General features: G+C 36.6%; 1 protein-coding gene across 7 annotated transcripts in view; it reads left to right on the forward strand.

Annotated features, from left to right (window-relative positions):
- SYT1 (synaptotagmin 1) overlaps positions 1–25,110 on the forward strand; it is a 356,177-nt gene that overhangs the window by 112,279 nt on the left and 218,788 nt on the right. For 5 of the 7 annotated variants that reach the window (XM_066993398.1, XM_066993412.1, XM_066993404.1 and 2 more), the window contains one exon: positions 12,887–12,946. The exons of the other annotated variants lie outside the window; for them this stretch is intronic. The gene's annotated coding sequence lies outside the window, so the exon portion shown is untranslated. The remainder of the gene's footprint in view (positions 1–12,886; positions 12,947–25,110) is intronic. 7 annotated transcript variants of the gene reach the window in all.

A 25,110-nucleotide genomic window follows, 5' to 3' on the forward strand; every position in this document is an offset into this window, starting at 1 on the left:
TACTCTAGGAAGCTTAAAAGGTGTCATTGTTTATTCAAAATGCTACAGACTTTTAACTAATTAATTCTCCCAGCTCCTTCATAAGTTGGTTGTTATTGTGTCTGTGTTATTAGTAGAGAAACTGAATAGTGACTTGAACATGGTATCAAAGCAATTTGGTGAGCTATCCAGGATTACAGCTCTAGCATTCTTGACTTCTCACCCCGCATTAGCTCCAATTGCTCCACTTGCTTCCACAAGTATTGTCTGAGGGGAAAGGTGGAAACAATAAAACGAATGTTTAGCTCAACTACTTTCTCAGCTGATGGTTTCAACTGTCTACTTTATAATGTTTTTCCTCGTCCAGCTTTAAATTTCATGCATAGCTGAACTTTACTATATCCCTTAAAGTATTTTAGAACAAAAGAGTTTTTGATATCCAGCCAGTGCTCTCTTTCCCTATTCTATTCTGTTTGCTTACAGTGCTGGTCATGTGCCAAATATTGTCCAAATTTCAATCTTTCAGATGCTTCCTACTCTCTTTTCAGCCCTTTGTCTTCTATGCAGTACCTGTCTGCCTCATTTCCTCTAAATCTCCCTTTTGAGAGTCCTCTTTGCTTTTCTCAACATTTTCAGTGATCTGTTCAAATGCTTTACTTCTTAATATTGACAAAGCAAAAACTGAAATCAGATGTATTTTCTCAACAGGCCCAGATAGGGGAATTGTCTGTAATAAGCACGGAAGATAGCAGTTGAAAGACCAAAAAGCATATTGGTCTGTTTTGTTGTTATATCTCATTGCAAACTCATCTTTAGGAGAGAACACTGGGTAAATTACAAGACAATAGATCTGGATTTCATATTGAGCAGAAATTGTTTTGCAGTTGGGGTAACTTAACCTCTCTCTCCTTTTTTTGCTTATTCTTAGGGGTGTTGCAAGATTCAATATAAAAGTACTGTAGAGAAGTTTCTTACTGTATGCTCAGAGGAACTGTCTAGGTGCAAAGCAGGGCAGTGGTCATGCCACCGAGCCTGCCAGAATTCAATTAGCATTTGGGCAACTCTCTCAGATACGTGGTCCGATTGTTGGGTGGTCCTGTGTGGAGCCAGGAGTTGGACTCAATGATCCTTGTGGATCCTTTCCAACTCAGAATGTTCTATGAAAGCAAGTTAGCAACTTTGTCTGGTGCCCATTTTAGTTTAGGGAGAAGGTGGAGAAGGAGAAAAGCATATCAAGAAGGAGTAAATTAAGCCAGGGCCAGGGGACCAGACATTTGGCTTCTCTGATATTTTATTTTCTTTCTGACTCTTCCTTATCTTATACAGATGTAAATTGTCTGATGTATGGACCAAGCTTTAAGGAAAAAGTTAACGAAGACGTTTCATTTATTGCTATATATCCATGTACCTAATTTTAGCCCTAATGTTCCTGTTCTCAGCTGTCAGGTTGTTCTGTTCATAAAGCAACATTTCACGTTGCATCCTAGAATCTCCATGTATCACAGAGCTTCGCTAATGACTGTCACTGCTGTGGGTTGTGTTATTGTATTCTAGGGGAATTCATTTAGCCTAAGAGCCCACACTTCAGCGGCTCTTGAGCCAGGACTGTAACCTTATAGGCAAAATGCTGATTTTTGTCAAAAGGAAAAGAAACTGACAGTCAGCTCTGCCAGAGTTTGTTGAACATACGTATTTAATGTCACTGGAAAGCATAGATTAGAAAATTGTCTGCATACTTCATAAGTGATAGTAGAAATTGATTAAAGCAATTGATTGTACCCTGTGCAAGGAAATATTTATGGTCATTACATTAATGCCAAAAAGCACCTGTCAGCTTCAGAAAGGGCATCTACTGATTTGTTGACAGGCAATTTCAAATTTTCTTTTTACAGAAACTCTTATTAAGGGCTTCCTTGAACTAGATGATCTTGAACAGATATTTCCTTTTTTTTGCCAGATGCCGAAATGCAATTTTAGATACATCATGTGGTGTTTTCTTGATTTGTTTAAAATCCATGCTGAGAGGTGTTGAAACAATTGCTCTGCTTAGTGATGTCTGTTATGCTGTTATCCTACCCATGAATTCAGTTGTGCTCTCATCTAGCTGTTTACCAAAGCCCTATTCACATGCACCTTCCTACTCACAATTTATTCCGTTACATCTGGTTTGTTTAAAAAAAAATATACAAACACCAAACCTGTTTGGTGGGACCTGTTAAATTCGGCATTGTATCATTCAGCAGAGAACTTAAGCATTTTGGTGTTAAGCAGCTGCCCTATTTTGGGGCTGCTGTGAGACCTCTGCCATTGTAGCAGTTTGCTAGAGAAAGAAGAAAGGGAAATAACTGGACAAAGGGGACAGAAGAAGTCTCATAACATAACTAGTGTTGCTCCCCTGAATTAGTCTGCCATACATTTTCCTTCTCTAGGCCCCTCCTCAAATGTATAACACAGCTGGTGTTAACAATATGTTGGAGTATTAGGTGTTCAGTGGCCAGGCTTGGTTTGTCAGTTAGAAAAATAGATGAGACACATTTTGGATAATGATGTTCTGTGTTGAGGTAGAGTGCGTCCCTGCCTCAAGATGATTCAGACATTTGTTATGTTTTCTAACTCTCTGCTTCTGCCTCTTCTGGGCTATGGGTAGTACAGATTGCTTTTGTTTTATAGTCTAAGCTAATGTGTTTGCAAATTGCAATGAAAGAATCTCAGAAAATTACTCTATACATCAGCTGAGACAGAACAAATGTTTTTTATTTTTTTTTCTTCTCTTCAAACTGCTCCAGTGTGCTATTTGAGTGCAAATCAGTAGTTTTTATGAAGTGGCTAAAGTTAGGTCTGAATAAGCTATATTTCAGAGAATCTAATAATCAAAAATTTAACATGTTTCCTCAAGATGCATAGGAAGCTTAAATTAACGGGTGGTTTATGTTAACATTTGGCTCTATAAAGAAGGAGAAACATTGCTGCATGAAATACTTAGCTTCATTAGCAAAAGTAGCCCAATTAAAATATTTGCCATTTGGGTTTTTTAGGGATTTCAAATAGACCTTTCTTGAATTTTCCTTGATTCAGAGATGCTAACATTAAATGTGACACATGAGATGATAATTACACAGTAATTATTTGATTTTCACTAAATAGACATTTCCATTAGATTCCTTCTGGCAATATCTAGCTGAGGAAGTTCATTTTATAGCCAAATACAATATCAAGATGTCTTTTCTTTACTCAACTACGTAAGGAACAATAACCATAACCACCTCCTTTAATGTTCCTAGCCATCTGTACCTAGACACTATGCAGTGTATGATGTGCTACTTTCTGATTAGGCTATCAGATTTGCTGCATGTGGACTTGATGTTTCCTCTTCCTTTCATGTAGAGTTGCAAAACCAGCACTTGTCTTTTATCCTGCTTTTTGTAGTAGTATCTTTGCATGTAATCTGCAAGGATTGGCTGTTAAGCTCTCCTGTCACAGCTCAGGGTGACACCTGTGATTAAAAGGTCTGCCTGAATTCCCCAGTCTCTAGGTTTTTGCTTCTAGTTTAAAGATGAAAAAAGTCATGATGCTTCAAAATTTCATCTCTGGGAGTATAAAATCAGCTGCAATTGTCAGGTATGTGCACATACTATGTAAAAAATGCTTTAAGATACTGAAGTGATATCTCTGCATGAGGTAATAGCATTATGAATTTAGACCCAAATCCCAGCTGCAATAGACTACTTAAAACTTTTACTGTGCTTCCATCGGTATGGAGAAGAATTTTAATTTATCGGACCCGGCCAACCCTACTGAAATTATTGGTCAGGTAAGGAAGCCAAGGGGGCCAGGTAGGACGTTACTGTTTGTGATCTACTCTGGGAACTGGCGTGGCTTAGCCATGCTACACCAAGACACCACCTGTGCTTGGTTAGGAACTCCAACCACCGAATTCTTCTCTCACTTCCACATTTATCTCTGGGGTAAGAGGCATTTCCATTGAACTGTTCAGCTACTGCTGAGTTGGCATTGCAGCTTCTGAGAGTCAAGGTGGCATTCACAGCTGTGGCCACTAAACATGCAGGCAGGGCTGAAAACACAGCCTGTTGTCATTTGTCACTCAAGGTTCGCTCTGGGCATTTAGGTTTTAAAAGTTTCCTCAGCAAGTTGCTGCCTGCCTGTAAACACTGGTTTGCACCGCTCTTGGAATTCATGTGTTTTATACCCAGACAATGCTTTTGGTCACTGTTTGTTTGTTTGCTTGTTTTTGGTTTGGTTTGGTTTATTTGTTGGTGTCTGTGTGATTGCTCATCTACGTCCAGGCAAAAGGAAAAGCACTGAAAAAGCAGACAGATCTGTATGTACGGGTCATCTCATTACTCGTGTTTGAGGATCAGTGATACTGATCAGCGCATCTCATTTTTACTTCTGTAATGGCACTATACACTGCCCCTCCCAGGAGACAGGGCTGTCTGCTACAATGACAGTCATGGAAAAAATAATGTTCTGGACGGTACTAAATAAGAATGACACTTGTCAGTGTCAGAAGTAGACTGTGACAAATGTGAATACAGCCGACAGTTTTAAAAAACAGCTCTAATTTCCAAGGGCATCTCTACAAATCCTGTTATTTTCATGCTAATCCATTTTATTTTGGTTTCTTTGGGCTTCTGTGCTATAGAATCCTGACTTATCAAAACCCAGTTTTTAACAATTGCTTAAGACTTTTTGGCTAACTGTAAGGAGAGCTAATCCTCCACTTACATTACTGCAGAGGAAGAAAAAGAAGATGGTGCAAGATGAATTCATGTTTTTCGACAGTCTTTGCAATGTTTATACAACAGACTCATAATAGTAATCTATTCTTCTTACAAATATATAAAAGATATAAAAATTGTTTTAAAATAAATAATTAGAAGGCTGCAAATATTTCAGGATTTTTAACTTATTGCTCATGATTTTATCATCCAAGTTCTTTAGCTATGGTGTTGTAAGGTATTTTCACTGATGATGATACAGCTGTTTATTTGCATTACGTTAACATTAATGTTAAATCATAGCAAGTGATTAGAAACAATTGTTTGGGTAAATGAATTAATAAAATACATGTTGTAACTGGGAAAAATCTTTTAAATCTGCAAGTATATTTCTTATTTAGTGATTCTATTATTAATACAATTTAGTGTCGGTATAAAAGATCACTGCTTCCAGTTTGGCTACTAAATTTTGAGTTTTTCATTCTTTGCTGCTGCTGACCACAGGAAAAACTTTTTTTTATTTTTTTCTAAAGAAAAATATTAATTTAAGTTGATGATATTACATTTTCTTATTATGGTTCAAAAATAATAATTAAAAATAAAAAGGTGCCCCCCATGCCCCCCACTCACTCCACCCTCTGCCAACTGTGACTATGTGAGTAGTGAAATTTCACATGAAGTTTAAAAGCAGTAGTCCTGGGATAAGAGGTCCCAGATAGTTTCAGGAAGATGAAAGGGAGCAGAGAGCAGTTGGCATAGAGCAAAAGATGTTTTATGTTGGGTGCAGAGCAAGCAATGTTAAAAGGAATGTGAGAGATTGTGGGTGGCAGCTTTGGAAAATGATATACCTGTTTTCATTGGATTTGTTTTGTTGCTTTCCAGAAGCCTAAGCAGTTTATAAGCCATTACGTTTTGGATTAGTAAAGGAAACAGTACACAGTAACTTGATTTTGCTTGCATTTAGGCCTGGTAGATTTTCATTTTCTTTTTAATTATTTTCTTTAGAAGAATTAAAACAGCAGCATGAATAAAACTTACTTTATGAGAGAAAGTGTAGGCTAACATTATACCCACAGTGAATTACCATCTTTTACTGCACATATCCAAGAGAACCTCAGAATATAAGCTGTTTCTCTAAACAGCTTTCTTTGGAGGGATGCATTTAGGTGGCCAGCAAAAATTGAAGTTGTTGCCACTCTAAGTCTATTCAGGGTAGTATAGAAGGGGTATTAAAAGAATTTACCCATAGATTACATTGCTTATTCTGCTGATGTGCTGATACTCTTTGTCAAGTTTCATGGGTGAATTGCTGGCTCACATTAGAACATTTTTGTAAAGTAGAATTGAGAAATACATTAAAAAACCTCACGCCAAACTCGCAGAACAAAAAGATCAGCAGTGTTATGTAACATATAATCACTTCCTGCAGTGGATATTGCAGCAGGTTCTTTCGTCCTGTGATAAAAGCAATTTTGAATCTCCAAACACTGAAATACAGCTAAGTATGTATCGAAGGTACTGAAGTTTTTGTAATTATACTTAGAAGACTTGTGTTAGTTCTATAACATACACCAGCTATTAATATAAAAATTTATGCTATCCATCTAAGTAGGATCTGGGAGACTGATTAATAACCTTCACTAGATTTATAAATCTTGATCTATAGCTGAAACAAACAACCTAAATGTGTCTTCTGAAATCAATTTTTACTAGGAATTATTTTCTGATCATTTCATATAATCAAAGAAATACACTATAAATAATGTTACGAAGCAACTTGTTAAGGACTGGATTTCCTTGTTCTGAAATGGTTCATAAGATAGTGGAATTTCTTTATCTTTTTTAGTCTAGGAAAGGCTGAAAATATTTGGAATTAAATTTGATGAAGTTCCATGTCTGGTGTGCTGGTTGTTTCAGCATAGTTACCCTCTGATTAACTTCTCAGTCTTTTTGTTACTTTTAAATGTTAGTGGTATTCTCGTGTGCTCATAGTTGCAAAAATGTATGCTACAAGTAAAGTTATAAATTCTACTGTATGCTAAGATACTGGCCAAGAAAGCCAGAATAGCAAGCTATGCATGGTGAAGATTCTTCCCAGAGCAGCTCTATAGCTACTAAATGGCAGATGCAGCAAAGTGGTTGAAGTATCTCTATATAGCGTGAACACATCCAGCTTGTCTACTGTAATGCTCTGTCACTTGCAGAGATTTCCTGGGAGCCTCTGCCACATTTGGTGCACATCCATATCTCTAGCACATCTGACATCCCATTTATACAGCAAGAGTAGTGTAGCTTCACTGTAAAATGGGCCTTCATAGGGGAAGAGCCGTACATTGTCCTGGATAATGTCCATCCTCCAGAGGGAGCGATGGAACTGCCCAAAATCCCAATGATCCTTTGACATTTCCTGTGTATGGCCAAGAGCTGTCCTAGGAACATAAGCTTGAATCAATTCAGATACTAATTTTTCCCTATATTGTCACTGGCCACATTATCACTGTTAATAGGTGATCTTGCATGAAAAGAGAATTCTTTGGTGCCCACTGATTCATATGACTGTTTATTGATCATGAAGTTATGGTAGTGCCCTAAGTGGGAGTGACTGAAATATCAAAGTCGATGGCTCTTACCAGTCCAAGCATGAGGATAAAGCAGAAGTTTGGAATGGTTGTTGATAAGTTTGTCACAACTAGTTTTTCACTCCCTCTTTGTATCATTTTGATCCCTTTTCTCTATTTATCTTTTATTATATGTCATTTTTCATTCTGTTGTCCTAAATTGATTGTATTTGAATTGATTGTAATTGATTGTATTTTGTAATTGATTGCATTTTGATTGTAATTGATTGTATTTTGTTGCCTTGCATTGAAAAAAAAATGGCTCCTTTTTTTTTTTTTTTGGTTATTCTCTTTCATTTCCCACTCCGTAGCCATTTTCTTTGCCTTAGGAAAACCAGCAGCACGTACCCACAAACGTGTTCCCTGTCATGTTTTTCCCTCCTAGTTTTGAGAGGACAGAGACGCTGGAATCAAGCTCTTACAGGCAGAAGTTTGCTGTCTCTTCTCTGTACACTGACACCTACTGGCAGGCGTGCAGCTGAGAATTTTTTTTTTAAAGCGTTGGGTTGTTTTAAAACCCTCTGGACTGATGCAATCCAAAATGTGAGAGCTGCTGAGTTCATTTTTGTGTGGTACTCACTGACTTAATTCCATTCTGTGTACAGTCTGAGAGGCTTTCCAAAACACGTAGTTCATAGAAGTGTTCAGCTTTCCTACTACTATTTATTTCCTAACCAGACTGGCTAATTACCAGCTTTTCACCAAATGCGCAATAAAGATGACAATAAATACTTTTTTTCCAGCTTGCTAGAGAACTTTTTGCTCTACATTTTTGATATACGAAATATCAGACTACTGTGGTTCTGTCCATTCATTATTCTGCAACTTGTTGTTTATGTACTATCACCTCTACCATCATACATGTCATCTCTTTATCAAATAGCATGTATATGGTTTTCCACTCTCCTGTACTGTTGTCCATCATTTCTTTTTGGCAAGGAGTGAGGTAGATGGGTGTGAGGAGAAGAATGCTATCGTCTAATACATGGTAACTTAGACGAATGCTATTTAGCTATTTTTGTGGAGGTGAATTTAAAATTGCTTTCTCTTTTGCTATATTACAGGTCCGAATTCAGCCAGTAATGACCTCAATAGTGCCTGTTTTAATGTAATCCCTGCTTGCTGACTGCTGTTCCAAGAATAAAAATTTAAGCCAAAAGATTTAATGAAATCCTTTGGGATTAGTGCTCACTGGGCTGGGGAAATTGCATATGAACCTTTTCTCTGTACTCTAACCATAAGGCTTGGTATTTGAATAGGAGGGTGTCCAAGAGAGACAACTCTGAGTTCATCAATAATTTACATTTTTGTTAGTTACAAACCTGGTATTTGGGATTCTGTTGCCATAGCAATCCATCTGGGCCTGAACGGATAGTGTTTTAAGTGGTGGTTGTATAGGGATTCACAGTGTGTGCTTTAAATCCCTTCTAAACTAATCCTCAGATCTGTTCTGTGACTTATTTGAGGCTTCAACAAAATCAATGTTACTCACAGGAAAAAGTTTATGCTGAACAAATTAAGCCCATAAAATATTAGAATATGCATATGATCAAGGACTTTAAAGTTCATCATGTATGACAATTTCTGTTTCAGTATGTGCAGCAATTAATAAATGCCCACATCTTTTTTTTTCCAAAATACATTTAATTTGTTGCACATTATGCAACTAGAAATTATCCAGACTATGTACTGGTTTATTAGCTAATTTATACTTCATAATCGAATGCTATCCTCATTTTCCCAGATGTCAGGTTTTATGTTTTAGAGGATGTCGGTCTATTCATAATACTGTATAACTTCCACTTTCAATTACTCTGATTTTCTCTCTTGTAAGTTATTCTAAGGCTGATAATAAAATTTGAAATTCCCATTTTCATTTCTAGCACTGTTGAAGCAGTTTTGAGGCAGTGTGGCTAAATTCATCAGTCTAAACATCAGCTGTTTTTAGTTTGAAGCTTGTTTTACGTTTTCATTTTGCCACCCAACATTTTCAAATCGTTTATTCAAAAATTCCCAGATACGCCACATGAAGGGATCTTACTCAGGTTTGAAAGATGATCAATAAGCTCCCCAGCACACCTGGACTAAGTTTCAGCTATGTCAAAACCAAAACCCTCCTGAAACTAACTGATTACCAGAGTTTTTGGTTCTTTGTAACAAAAATATTGTCCAGTTGTCCTCCCAAATGGTCAGGAAAACATGATACCAATATATATCATCAGCTCCTTATTACTCCAGCTTATAGAAATTGCCTGCAAAATCATTCCTCGGTGTTTGAAAGAAGAGAGAAAAAGTATTTTAATAATAGCCATACGCTCTACCAATGAGGTTTTAGTCCAGAATCCTAAACAGACAAAAATTGTTTCTTCATACAGTTTATAAAATATCACACAGCTCTTCCTGGCTTTAAAAATAGGAATAGATTAAAAAAAACTGCAGATGGCCTAAGAGATCTTTATTTACCATGCAGCTTCCCTTTTATCTTTTATAATATGCTTCATAGTGAATAATGAACCATGTCATAAAGGGACTTATTTTTGTCACGATTCTGTGATACTGAAAACGTTATTTGTCACCTGTAATAAATGTAGTTCTAGTGCTTCTGTTAGAGTTCTTCTGTAAATAAGAGTTTCCTGAGAAAACGTGCAAGTCCTTTTTTTTCAGTGGAGCAGGATTTCATTTCATAAGCTAAGATGTGCCTGTGTGTTCTTAAATTCAGTGTGGCTGACTGAACTTTATTTATTGCAGAGGTCCCATTCTTCTATCCTGGCTTAAGGAGTTATTTCCATAATTGGTTGCCACTAAATGTAATGGAAAACAGAGAACTTAAAGTTAACTAAAAAGGTTTTGTTTGGATTGCTTTTGCATATCCTTATGACTAACTGAAATAAAAGTTGCAGATCTTTTACTTGATTACTTACCCTAAAATTACATGCCCTAAAGTATCTTCTGTAGATACCATTTGTAAAATATAGATTATGCTTCAAAGGGATATTACAAGATGTATTCAGGCATATCAAAATGTGTCTCTGTTGATATTTCCAATGGTTTTCATTAGGAAAAGTTTTCCCCTTCAAACATTACTGAAATGAAAAGTGAGCCTTGAAAGATGCTAGCAGTATGACAGATGCTATTTGTAGCTCTGGAAATACAGTTGTCACTGCAGGAGATCTGCACTGAAGACCCACAGGAGTCCATAACCAAGGGTGAATGAATTAATCTTCCAACACATCTCATAAAAAATAGCCTCTCTTTAATAGCAATAGAAACAGTTGAATTTTTCTGGTAATTTTATGACCTTTCTCTACACAAATCTTTGGTTTACTTTATTTCTATTTTAGCTGTGCAAATCCTTGCAAAGGGTGCTGGTGTTTAGTCTCCTTGATTGTCGTTTGGTTTTATTGATTGGTTTTTACTCGTTTATTCCAGATCTGCTTTATGGTTTTTGAATGTTTCGGAAATTCCACCTGTCAACTCCAAGGGAGCCGGCAGGCTGGCTGTTCTTGCTGACACACCACAGTTACTCATGCCTCTTCTGAAATTTGCTTCTCTAATCTCGAACACAACCTGTATTGTTGTTCAATCCTTCCCAATTAATTCTCCAGTAAATATCTGCCTTTTCTTTCCTTTGCATTTTCTGTCTTTGCAGCAGAAGGAAATAGTTAATTTTCTGAAAGGCTCAGTAATAATATGACACAGCTTGACACAGACAGCTTAGAGAAACAGGGGAAGATTGAGACAGTGTGCCACAGAGCAGGTGTGACTCTATGTATTAATTTCTCTAAGGCACTTGTAGCTACCTCTGTTCAAATGCAAGATGTACACAGGGACCTGCACGAAAGCCCTGGCTCTGAACCCTGAGAAGAGGTTGGGATTAGAGCTTTTAGCTGAAACCTGTCTGAATTTCAGATCCCTCAATTTGGGAGGGCTCAAATGACAGGGAGAGGCAAAGCTTGAGTTGAACTCCTTCAAGACGTATTTGAGTACAGGTTTGGTCTGTCACAGCCTGTACCAGTATATTTTATACAGCTAATAAGGAGCACCAAGTTTATAAGGCCTGCTAAGACTATTTTCAGATGTATTGCAAACTCTAGGAAGGAAATGAGTTTATCCTACAGCTGTGTTCTACACCAGCTTCTGCATAATTATAAACCATTTCGAAATGGGGGTTTCATAGCATCGTCCTATTAACTTTGCATTGCTTGAGTCCCCCACAGCTCTTTACTGATGTCTAGGGTATAACAATAGCAAAAGAGCTAATCCATGTTGTTTTAGCAAGTTTAAAAGTTCATATCCAAATATTACAGTATGCTTCAGATTCATGGATGCTGTAGTCCTCAGCTCAAACGTGTTGCCTAACAAGTATCTTAAGTAGACTGACATGGAAATGAGTGATTTCTGGGATATCACAGATATTGAAAGAACCATACAGAAGGCAACATTAACTTGTTACTGAAAAGATAGGAAAAACAGACTTTTAAATCTATTATGTTCTGAATCTTTTATTATTTGTGTCATTAGAGATGGTAGCCTGGTTAATTTAGAGTGAGTTGCTGGATGAAATCATGATTTGGCCTTTTTAAAGAGCAGGCTAAGGGTTGATGTGATGTAGTTTGACAATTTCAGGTAATAGCAATTTTGTTCTGCTCCAAAAAAGTTGGTGTAAAATTAAAAGTACATTTACCTACCTTGGTAACTGTTCATTTGGCTCCCTTTTTCAACAGCATCAAACAAATTGGTCACCTTTGCATTTAACTGCCTTCACAGTTTGATCCTGTCTGCTCTTTCACATCACTGCTGCCCTTACCACAACCCTTATTGCCCATCAGTCCCAATTTCCTCCCTTCTCTCATGCAACCTTTATTCATGAAAATTGTAAGTAGTAAAAATCTGCAAAGCTAGTATGCTGTGTTCCTTCAAATCCAGCCTTAAAACTCACCTCAGTTGTGATGCCTGTAAACTGCCAAAGAGGCTAAGCAGCTGGTGTGCTGTGATCACTGCTTATTATGGTAATTGTCTGCATGAAACAGTGGGAGTGAAGCATCAAACACCCCTCTGCTGCATGTCCCACTGTCCTTCGGAAGCTGTGGGGGAGGCTGTGGCTGTCTTTGGAGGTACACATTGTTCTTTCCTTAGCTCCTCAGTCTAATAGGGTAATCCAGCCAAGGTCTAATACAGCATGAGAAATTAATTTTGAGCAGAGGATTGCCAACATGATGGGTGTGAAAGCCTCTCACCTCCCCTGAACTGGGAAGAGCCACAGGTGTCCAAATGCAAATCAGAATTTGGTATGAGGTTTTAAGAGATTTGTCCCCAGAACATGTAGATTTCCCGTCTCTGCTTCTATATATAAGACTGGCAAATTGTCTTTTAAGGAAGTAGCCCTTTGTGGATTTTCTTCTTTTCCAGACTCTTTCACAAAAGCTCAAGGCTTTATATCTTGGCGTTTAACAAACCTTAATATAAAAATGGTAAACTTCTTTGCTACAAATGAAACCAGGTCATTTATTTTATGTAGATGATAAATACACTTATTTGTTTTTCTTACAGACACACAGAACCCTGAATAAACAAAGAGAAGAGAGCTAAGCACAGTCTGTATTGTGAATAGTAAGTGAATGTTATTTGTACTTCCATTTTTGTATTTTTCCTGTTTGCAGTTCTTTTAACAAGTGTAAGAAATTAGTACAGTGAGCATTTCTGCCTTTTATCCAACTCAGTTTCATTTCACAGGAGTAGGTTATTATTAATCCTATAATCACCTTAGGTAAGAAGCCCAGATAATTCGTGCAATGCATCTATATCACTGCCCGTACTGAAAGTATTGTTATTGCCTTTTTCTTCTCAGTCAAAGTGAATTGTAATGCTAGAAGGTACCAGGATAAAATAGTGTTACACTAACATTGGCTCACACCTGAAATTTTGCAGAAGAGTAGTTAGGTTTTGGATCAGTACAGACAGATTCTGTTGGGTGGGGACATGAGCAAGAGAATGTTATGGTTTTGAGATATCCACTTAATCACTGATTAGTCGTTCAGAACTGCGCTGGTGAGAGCTGTGCTGTTCACTTCCCAGTATGACCAATTGCCTGCAAACTTACAATGCATGGCTTCATTGTCCATTAAGACAAAGAGCTATGAAAATAAGCCGTGTTTGTGGTGTGGATGCTATTATTGATGTCGTCCTCTGGAAAATATCTCAGGTTCCTGGTGAAGTACCAGTTGTGATACAGCGGAGAGCAGACACTGCTTTTATTGCCAATCCTAAGTAATATGCCCTGGGAAAAGTAGCAGTGTATATTGTTGTACTACATTACTGGGTAACAAAAGGTGGCAATATCCTTTAAGAACCAAAGCAAATAAATGTGTGCTAAGACATTTCTATTAACAGTTCAAACATAACAGTTCCTCTGTGTTACGTGCTAATAGAGCCTGATTCTTCGTGGGAGAAGATTGTGGACAGTATGTAATGTACTGAGAATAGGTGCTGTTCAGCACTATTCTACTTTCAGACCATACGGTTGACAGCATATTATGCAGTAGAACTGAAGAAATTTATTGTCATTCATGAAATCCCTATTCATTTAGCCAAGCTGATGTATGGAACGGACTAGATTTGGGTATAAATAAATCTTGGATATTTTTTTGGCAAGCATTAAAAATTAAATGCTTTAGTGGGAAAAAATATATATTTATAAACCTCAGAAGCTAAAAAAATGCCTAGTGTTTCTCTGGGCAACCAAGATCAGCGATGAGTTTTAATGTTACATTTAATCAGTCATCATGAAAGGAAATATGTGACATTTCACTGAATGTGAGGGCAACATGTTTGAAAAGCTGGTGCTGTATATGTACGATTGTACGATTATTTATACAATGTACCAAACTGTGCTACCAGTAGGCATTTTTTAGCTTATAATGAAACATTAGGGGGAAACAAAAAAAAAAAAAAAAAAAAAAAAAAAAAGCTTAAAGATCCCTGTCAAAACTCACCTATTTCTCTTAGCTTTCCATTGCTTCTTCTGTCAATCATACTTTCCATTCTTTCTGCATTTTCCCCGTCACATCTTGTGGTTTATATTCCCTACGTGTGTCACACCTCTCTTCTTATGTCTTTCCGGTCTTATACCTACACACCTAACCTGCTCCAACTTCATAGTTTTTCCTCACGTCTCCCACACAGTGCCATCTCGTCTTCATATTTGCAGAGTTGCCTTGCAGTATGTTCCCAATCTTTGGAAATTTTTGAGCTTGCTGTTTCTAGTATAAAATAGATACTTTACCGACCAAGAGCATTATAGCATTATAGGTGTTACCAGTAAATAATGTACTGAATAATGCCATATACCTATACATGAGAATTTTGTGAAGGGTTGCAATATATAGTACTATGAATCGGCTCTAATATTTTTTATTTGTGGAAAGATATGGTGAAAGTTTGGAGAGTTGTTTGACGCATGGTTTACCTTCAGACAAACCAGTTATGCTGTTCTCCAGCATCAGAAGTCTTGGCAGCAGATGACTGATAGTAACATAGATAAATATTAGTAATTCCAAGCAATTCATTTAACTCAAATGATGTATGCATGCAAAAAATCCTGGAGTTGTGATAGACCTGTTTGTAGAAAGCAAATTTCATTATTGCAGGCACTCAGACACTTTCTCTTCACTATTATTCCTCTGTCAAGTGGCCAGAACTCACAGGCAGCTGTTTCAGAATAGCGTGGATTTATTTGTGCACAGTGAGAAAAAATTAATCAACTATTATTGGTACTCCATCACATATAAATTCTCTCTTCTGCTAGCAGAATAGGTTGATGGAACCTTTTCATATTGTCCATCAGTTAATTTTATCAGTCATGGTATTATGATTATAAACTACAAATGACCTAACAATGAATATATAATTATCAAAATGAAACTGTACAGTGGTTATTTAACATTTTTAATATGTAATTTATTTAACAGTCTCTTTGGAATATACATGGAAAATTAGAATAATAAAACAGAAATAAAATTACATTTAAATTTCATCCATCATCAGTGAGAAGCAATGTTACTGGCTTGAATCAGGCTATACATTCCTCCATGTGGGGAGGTTCATGTGCGCTACCTTTGGGCCTGCTTAAAACATCCTTCTAAACATTGTTATTCATACACTAAGCTATAAGTCATTCTTCTGACACTGAGATCAATTAATTGTGCATCCTTGTTTTAAAGGATTTTTCTTGACTGTTTTCTTGAATTAAAAACTAAATTTCCAAGTATCGATTGCTGAATGCAAAAGTATTGGATTACAGATATAGGAAGAGGATAAAATTAATATTAGTTCTTACTAAGAAAATGATAGAATAAAAAAATTGGAACGTGAATTATATTTAGTAGGTTTTAATAGTTCTCATCTTTATTTTAAATGCAAGGGTCTTTGTCATTTGGCTTTGATGCTGCAAGAGGTGAGGCTTTTTGTAGAGGGGAAAATCTCACAGTGTGTTCCACAGAAGGCGTTTGTTGACCTCGTGTATTTAGCAGCAATCAAATTTCATCTGCCACATGCTCTGCTTTATGTTATAATTGACATCTTCGGTGGCTGCTGGTTAATGGCAGCTTCTTCATTATTCTTGGGCAATAAAGAGAAGTTTGGGTAATGTGGCATGGATTAGGAGACTGCACGGCTGAAGAGCTAATGCAAGGTAGACCCAGCCTGGCTGCATTTGACTGCCATCGGGTGAGGCGAGGCCTGGCCTGCCCAGAGTGATTGCATGGGCGGTTTGACTCCAGTACATGGAGGGGAACTAACTTAGCATTAGCTCATGAGCGTGCAATATTACCATTGTTTACCCTAATATCTATTTCAAAAGCCTACTGGGTTTTATATTTTACCATTTTCCATACTATATCCAGGGGTGTGTAATGTACCAGAGACAAAGTAGCTAAATGAAGGGTTCCTTGGTTTTGGAAGGGTCAGTTCTGTAAAAGTTGAATTTATGAGCCTTCAAAAGGAAATGGGCCTGTGGTTTCTGAATGTTCTCTGCTAATCACAATAATCTTCCCTTACAGTACAGTTTCAATCTTTCATTGCAATGCAATAATCTAGAAGCAGCATAGAGGTGCCCTCATTCCCTGTGCTCCCAGGTTTTCTCATTGCCCATTAAAATTCATGTGCATATACTGTAGGCTTGGATAAAAGAGTTCATTTGACTGTTCACACTACCTGAATTCTTTAATGAGGTCTTCCCCTAAATTAGTTTCACTTCTCAATTTTATTTTTTTTTCCACAGTGGAAGTATGAACTTCTGGCAAAGTGTATAGTAATATTTGCGTAGTGTAAGGATTTTTTATTATTATTTTATCTTGGTTATGATGTTAATACTATTCGGAGTAGTATATTCTCTGTGACTCATCTGCTTACAAAATCTTGTGCCTCAAAAACTCATTTTTCTTTTTTTTTTTTTTTTATTGATCATGCATTACAGCCACAGCTTTGCATTTTTTAATGTGAGATCTCTGACATGGATTTAGATTCTGTAGTGCTTTGAGGTATGCTAGTTATGCAACCTAATTTTGCAAAATGGCTATGTGTATGTACTTCCCTGGGGCTTCAGTTTAGTTGCCATTTATCATTTTAGCACTGTGAGTGATTACTCTCTACTATTTAGTTTGTCTTCTGCAGCTTCTCAGCTTTTTCTTCAATTGGTAAACACATACTTTTCTAGACACATTTTCAAATGATGTGTTTTCCAAGTGCCCCAGAAGTCATGTAATCTTATTTTTCTCAGCTAGGAGTTGAACCATTTAAATAAATTATTGGCTCATATTGTGTCTATTACTTGGAAGTTTTGCATTTCAAATCTGTGTTGCATTTTCCATTTTTCAACGTTAGTGTATTTATTTATTCTGAAATATGCGTATTTACTAACTGCATCTCTGTCCTTCAAAAAATAGCAAAGTAAATGAGCACCTTTTTTAAGTGTAGGAGCCAAAACCTTGGGCTGATGCTACTGCAGTAGGCTTTAGCCACCTTTGCATGTTAGGTTTCAAATGCAAAGTCTTTGCTAGCTTAATTTGCTTGTTGGAATTTCACAAGACAGCTCCAGTCAGTAGGGTTAACATATGCTTTGTTTCTCATCTTGTGTACTGTGTTTCTATACCGTAATTTGCTATTTTTAAACATTACATAGAATATCAACATGGCTATGATTTAAATCAGGTTCTTTAAGAGTCACATTCAGCTTTTAATTTAAAAAAGCGTTGTTTTTTATTAAGTCATACTGTGTATATACATGGTAACAGTTTTGCACAATTACTGTGGCAACTTCCAATGATCTACTGTAATGAATAGCTTCTGTGATCCACATATCAAAGAAGTTTTACCTTTAAACTTCCCTTTCTCATATAATTGTCTTTTGATCATTTTATTTTATTTTTTATTTTTTTACTATTTAGTCACCAGCTATACTTAAGATTTGTGATTAAAATCTCTTAGTAAGCAGAATTATACTGCCAACATCAGCAAAGCTGCACTATGACACAACTGCTGCTGTAGTTCTGTCTTCAAGTACAGTCAAACAAAATTAGTAGAAATCTCTGGTGTTGTATGCTTTTGGGGGACAGTTTGGTGTTCTTTTTTGTGACAGAGCTTTAATCAATACTTATCTTTTGCTTGTAATTCTTACTGTCTTTGCACAAACCCTTTCTAAAGACTACCAGGTTAGCTTTGGTAATTCGTGGTAGGTGAATTCCAACCCATGTTTTGTAGAACATCAGAGATAACCTGTTCTGTCACTGTTCTTGTAGTGAGTTAGCTTTGACGAGGAACAAAAAGAACATTGTTTCTTGTCAACTCAGCTATTTGGCATTTATGATTAACTAAAAAAATAGCTAATATGATACCCGTGATAACATACTGAAAGGTTAAAGTGATTCCCACCCGTGGAGTTTGTACTAGCCAAATAGCATTATTCGGCAGTTTTGAATCCTCTCCAAGTGTGATTTTGTTTTTCAGTGATGATTTTGTTTCCTTCTTTTAAAGTTTCATGCAGTAAATCTTATTTTGAAGACATATAGCCATCATAAAGATCACATTTTGACAGCTTTTCTTATGTGAATGAAACTCATTCAAGTCAGTCTATCCAGAAATAAAAAGATGCATCTTAGACCTGTTTACAGTGATATCTTTAAGTTACTAGTATATTGACAGCATTTTTCTCAGAATATGCGAAGAGAAGTATAATAGGAAATTCAGTTACTTTCCCATGTAAACAAAAATGTTTTTCAAATCCATTACCGAAGTCAACGTATCAGTTTTAGTAAAATACATGATATACACTTGATAGAATTTATACCAGATTAAAAATGTATTTTATGACAGTAATCTTATGTATTTATCTTGCTAACTGAAGCGTATGAAAATTTGCTTTGAATTTTTCTTATTGCAATAAATACTTTTGAAAAAAATACTAGTAAAATTCAAAATTAAGTGATTTTGAAAAGCATTATTCCTTGCTTCAGTCATGTGAAATTAAGATAGTGTTGTGTTTTTTTTTTTTTTTTTTGAGATTTTTATTGCATAAAACTACATCTACAATTTAGGAGTGCACTGGAATATATTGAATATATTGGTAATGGAACTGCAATGTGCTTCTGCTGCTGTAGTTTCCATTTTGAACTGTAAGCTAAAGAGGCAAGGATGTGGTTTTCCTGGAAGAAGATCCTCCATACAAGGGTTCTTAGAGCAAACTTGGTTGATACATTTACTACTCGTGACTTTTGTAGCTACATTAATAAATGCAACAATGATTTGAGCTGAAGGCACATGTTTTTGAGTATTGTGGTCATAACGCACATAACATATAGGCCATGTTCCCAGTCTCCACCACTAAAAAGCTTTAGTTAAGTCATTAGGTCATTTTAAATGAGCTATATATTTGGGAGTTTTCCTCATTATTGCCTGATTTCCATGACTGTGCTTCAGTTTCTCCAAAATTTAAAGGTTAAGAAGTGTATTTTTCATTGAAGGGTGCGATTTTCATGCAATCACATGGATCCAGAAGTTGGAGCTTCTAGGAATAACTCCCAAACACTTATTGCAAAGTCTGGCAATCCTGTGTAAAATGCATGATAGCCTGGAGGTCTCTGCTAGTACTGTACAGCAGTACACTTTGATCTTTCCAATAATAGGTCTCCCAATACCTTTTCATTTCTAAGAGAAATAGTGCCCAGGCTGCTCTTATACCATAAGTCTATATCACCCATCCTTATAAGTTGTGATGGCAAGTGAGAACATTTGTTTTAGAAAGAAGGATGAGGAGAAAAAAGGAGTAAGATGTCATTTAGACTGTACAACCTTAGCTATTTTTAATGGGATTTTATTCTTAAAGTTTGTCACCATGTTTGAATCTTTAGTTTAAATGAAATGCTTAACACCAACAGAGTTTATTTAAAGATCTAATTTCACTTCAGGGAAAATAATTTTAGGAACTTTAAACTGCATTAAACTATTAGTTATTTAACCACTAGCTATTTAACTGTTAATAGTTTATCCTGCAGATAACAATGATTCCTTTTGGAGAGTTATGGTCTATTGGGCAAATATGCATTGAGGGAGGTTTTAAAAGGGAATTACATCTAAACTTTATAATTATGTACTTAGACATTTCTTAAGGAGAATAGAAGCCATGGCCATTCATACGTAAAGTGGTATATTCTTCAGAAAGATCTAAATGTTTGCAGAACGCAGCTATTCTTGTAACAAGGAATTGTTATGTCTCAGATGCTGTATCACTATCATTTTTGTATTTTTCTCTGAAATTTGCCTATTTGCAGCCTTGGTGTCTGGAGCTATGACCTGTCATTGTAAACATTCTGGTTGCACTATGGAACCAGTCCACACTCCAGTCCTTAATGGACTAGTTCTATATCCATTTAAAAATAATAGTAAACTCTGAAAGAATTTGAAGCCTGACTGCCTTTTAAAAAACAGTTGCTCAAAAGAAGGTAGGTTATATATAACGTCTGTGAGGCTATCAGTAGCACACAAAAATGTTGCAAGCTCTCTGTACAATTTTCACATGTATTTTAAAGGCTGTTTCATCCCAAAGTAATACTTGTTGTTTATATTTGATAATCTACTGAGTAGGATCATTATAAAAAAGATGGAGAGCAAATTTTGCTCAATCAGATAATGATAGGACAAAGAGTAATGGTTTTCAACTAGAAGAGGGGAGATTCAGATTAGAGTTTAGGAAGAAATTTTTCCCTCAGTGGGTGGTGAGGTTGCCCAGAGAAGCTATGGATGCCCCATCCCTGGAGGTGTTCAACGCTAAGTTGGACAAGACTCTGGGCAACCTGATATAGTGGGTGCCCATGGCAGGGGGGTTGGAACTAGAAGATCTTTGAGGTCCATTCCAACCCAATCCATTCTATGATTCTGTGATCTTTGAGGGCCCTTCCAACACAAGCCATTCTATTATTCTATGATTATACTGAATCACAGCTAGATTTCCACATGCGCTAATTGCCCTTGAAGCTGAATCAGTGACTTCAAGCATGTGGAAAGCTGTGCAATGCTATCCAGCCCCATCATGGATCTTACACAATGGCTTTCACAGCTTTCTGGCATTCAAGAAGCATGACAGCTGTACTTTCTGGTTTTTATGAGGGCTGTCCTTTGTAGTTGATCAACAGAGAGACTTCAGCTTGCCCCATCTATTTGTGGCAGTACTAGTAGGGATCATGCCACTGTCCTGAATATTAAAGCCCTATCCTGAACTAGAGGGAAGGGGGGTTTGTACTTCTCAGGATTTTTTTGGTGTGATTGCCGGAAATTCCTTTTTCATTAATGTACTTCTCTTTTGTGTCACATTTTAACTGTGTTTTTCCAAAAAAAGAGCTTCAGTTAACCAACCTTCAGTTAATTTGAGCATCCTTTTTCCCATGACATTTTGCTTCACAGCTTGAGGTGTCTTATGTAGAAAAAAGTACTTATGCCATTGAAAAACCCAGATGACTGATACTGAAATTTTCCAAGGATATTAGCTAGTGGACCTGTGGAACTTGCTTAAGCCCCCTGAGTCTCTTTCCTTTTAAAAATGAATGTGGTGGCACATAACTGTCCAGGGGGATTGGAATTCACTCCTGTAGTGAAACTGGTAGTATTGCTACTGCCATGAAATGAAAGAACCAATGAGCATCCCAGTATTGCAAAGACCTTGAAGAGCTACAGATCTATGTACTGCTATTACTTATCGTTACTCTTTCAGATGCAGAGGTTGTTCTGAATATTGATTTGTCTAGTAGAGCATACTTCTTAGAAGATGCCATCATGTTGGTCTGTTCAATAAATGTGTTCATCAGTACCTGATTATTTTTGAAGGATGTTAAAAGAAACTGAGATTATATCTGTTGTTAAATAAATGTTAAATAACTATAAACCACTATTTATTTTTTTTTAGTGTTTTCTGAACTTGAAAATGCCCATGTAAGACAGTGAACAAATCCTACAAACATCAGACTTCCTTGCTGCATTTTTTACCCATGTAAACTCTCTGCCTTCCTTACTCATTCTCCTGGGAAAACTCAGCAGACTTTACAAGCCTGAATTATGGGATGGGGCTAGGGAAGAGGAAATTTCTGGTATAATTATCCTAATCTGCTACCTACTGCTATAACATCAAGTCCCATATTGTTTCTGATTGTCCTTTTGCCTTTCATTTTTCTTTATATTCCCTTCATGGCTGTATTATTTGCAGCTCTGCCTAAATCTTTACTCCCCTTCTGGACCTACCTTGGCCATAGTCTTCTGGAAAAGATCCCTCATTTCCCAGTGTCACCTAATTTGTCTTTTCATAGTTTCCATAGTCCTTTATCTTCTTCTAACAAGGATAAGATAAGGCTTCTTTCACCTGACATCTGCTGGAGTCCTGTGGGGAGGCTGTGACTGACCTTCCAAAGAGGTACTCAAGCTGGGCCAGTACCTGTTCATGTAGCTATGTGTCTAGGCAGAGAGAGCCGTTTCTTTTTATATATGCCTTCCTTCCTTCTGGTGCTCAAGTATCTTACTGTCATGCTACAGAATGGTAAGGGAACACGGGGTTTCTATATACTCCAAGTGTTTCTTTGACATAATCCCAGAGTTCTTTGGACATTTCTCTATCTCCATCATCAAACTGTCTTTGTAGCTTTGTTTCTGCAGCTGCTTCCTTTTCTATGTTCTATGGGCATGGGGCTACAAGCTTACATTGCCCCAGTTAGAACACTTTGCTGATAGGTGATACATTAATACATTCCCTGCCTTTTTGTTGGTAGTCAAACCCTTAACTTTGGCATATTTCCCTAATATATCTGTGTATAGCACACTGGTTTTGATCTGTTTGATGAGCTGCTGTTTTCTGCTGATTAGATATTTTAGTAAGAATTAAAAAAAAAAAAAAAGTTTATGCTTCTTCCTTTTCCTCTTATGTGTGTGATCATTCTGTGTCTTTCCCTCTCGTGCTTGGTCTTGCTCTCTCCTGTGCTCTTTTTCTCTATTTCGCTGGAGTGTTATGTCCTTAGTTGTCAAATAGCTTCTTCTCAGCTGAAGTTCCAGTGCTGAATCGAAATAAATCAACCAGAAGCTCCAGAAAAATGTTTCATTTTCACAGTGAAACTGAATTTTAAGAGTCTTAAATGAACAAAAGTGTGTTACTAAAAGAAGAGTATTAGGCTTGTGAAAAGGGATCTCCAAGATTTAGCATACGAAACCAGAAATGTTATGATAAGATTATGAAACCTCGAGGGGTTATCTGAATGAGGGGTTACTTGGTTGTTTCTACAGAATAAATAAAGCTCCATCTTATTAATCCTAAGTGCCCTTTTATTTGTTGCAATATATTAAATCAGGGCTGCAGCATCTCTTCAGCATTAGCTTCCCAGAAACAGCAACACCAAAGTGCAACTATCAGTCAACTAGGTGATACAGATACAACACTGAAAATACATGAGTGATAAAGCAAGTCACTATTTTCTCCAGAAACAGCACATCCATTTCTGTGCAGTACCAACAGGAGATTTAAAGAAAAAAAAAAAAGTGTACAGATGCACATGTATAAAAAACAGTTGAACAGCCTGTTTACTGACTAATAAACCACTTTCATAGGTTAAATACTGGATACTGGTAAGCAAAGGAGAAAGACAAAGACGGGTTAAAAGTTACAGTGTCATGAATTGCATGGTACACGGAAAGCAGTTTACACTCTAAGAACTGTATGACAGTTGTGAATCACTGCTGCTTAAAGATGTCCTGGCTACTAGGAGACATTAAGGCATTCTCTGGGGGTTCTGTGTAAAGTTGACTGAGATCTGAGTAAAAGCATTTCTATTGCACTCAATAGTGCTGTGTGGCTAAACATAACAGGTGGCTTTCAAGGTGTGAATCAGCGTGCAGCATAGCTGTCCCTGTTCAGCCTTGCCTATTTGTAGACATTCTGGTTACCAAAATGTTGCTTCGTCAGTTTATTAATTTAGGAATACAATATAAGTGCTGTCACAACTTCTTTAGCAGAAGATGCCTATGAAAATTATGACAGGGTAATTGGACAATTCATTTAACAACTTGAAACTCACAGATTTAAAATGAACTGAGCTGTGTCAGTTGATTATATACTATAGTGCAACCTGCCTTATGGGAGTTTTCTCAGACTGGATTTAGAATGCTTTACAGGAGATTAAGATAATACAAGGTTTTTTTTGTGTTTTTTTTTTTTTTTTTTAAGTGAATTGAAGAGCAATTACTACTTCTCATGGGAATAAGCGGGAGGAGCAGGTGAACCATGGGCTCCAGTCACAATTCTAGATGTCATAAGCAAACAAATATCAAACCAGTACCAAGAGAAAATCCCAAAAATTAGAAAATGGGAGAAGTCTGAATGTTTCTAAATAATGGCATCTACCTTTCATGATGCTGACTTCTTAATTTCAATTTTCGTGTTTTTACTTGGTGTAGTGCCAGTAGAAAGAAGGATTTGTTCATTTATTTTTTCAGTGACCAGAAATTTTTCTAGGCCACTTATAGTTAGAAAATATGGTACACTGTACTGGGCAGAAAAAAAAAGAATTAGGGACTTTCAGTGATAATACAGAGGAAAAAGGATGAAGGATCACCGTTATTTATCTTTAAAAGGGGTCTCCATAGTAACTGCATTTATTTAAGATTCTTAATACATGTATTGTTACCTCTTCTCTGACTGGGTGAAATTTATTTGGTCACCTAGAATTTAATGTGACTTGTTCCATTGATTTCTCTCAGAAAGGGCAAGAGATTGAAATTAAAGAAATAAGGGTGAGCAGATATGTCTGGAAACTGTCACTGAAAAAGTGGTGAGTAAATGCATGCAAGTTCATGATGTTCTTTGGTAAGTTAAGAGGTAATAGTATTATATGTAAGAAAAGAAGAGGCCCAAGAATTATGTTCTGAAGATAAAAAAAAAAAAAAAGGTGTTATGAAAAGGACATTTTTTACACATATGAGTTAGCTATATTGGTAAACAAGAGCAATGATAACTTAGAGCAAGAAGAATGCAGGTGCAGGTTTTGTCAACGTGCGAGCAAGCTCCTCAAGATACCCTGATGAAAAATTGCTGGTAGTTGTTTTTCCCTTATGGTAGCCTTGACCTGCTGTATATTTTCGGTAGAACTTCTGTCATTTTCACCCAAAATAAAAGTAGCCATTCAGAAAGCTTAACATTTTTCATTTTGATTGTGCCTGGAAAAAAAAATAAATAAAAAAAAATAGCGTAGAAA

This window comes from Anser cygnoides, chromosome 1 (genome assembly GCF_040182565.1).
Source record: "Anser cygnoides isolate HZ-2024a breed goose chromosome 1, Taihu_goose_T2T_genome, whole genome shotgun sequence".
NCBI lineage: Eukaryota > Metazoa > Chordata > Aves > Anseriformes > Anatidae > Anser > Anser cygnoides.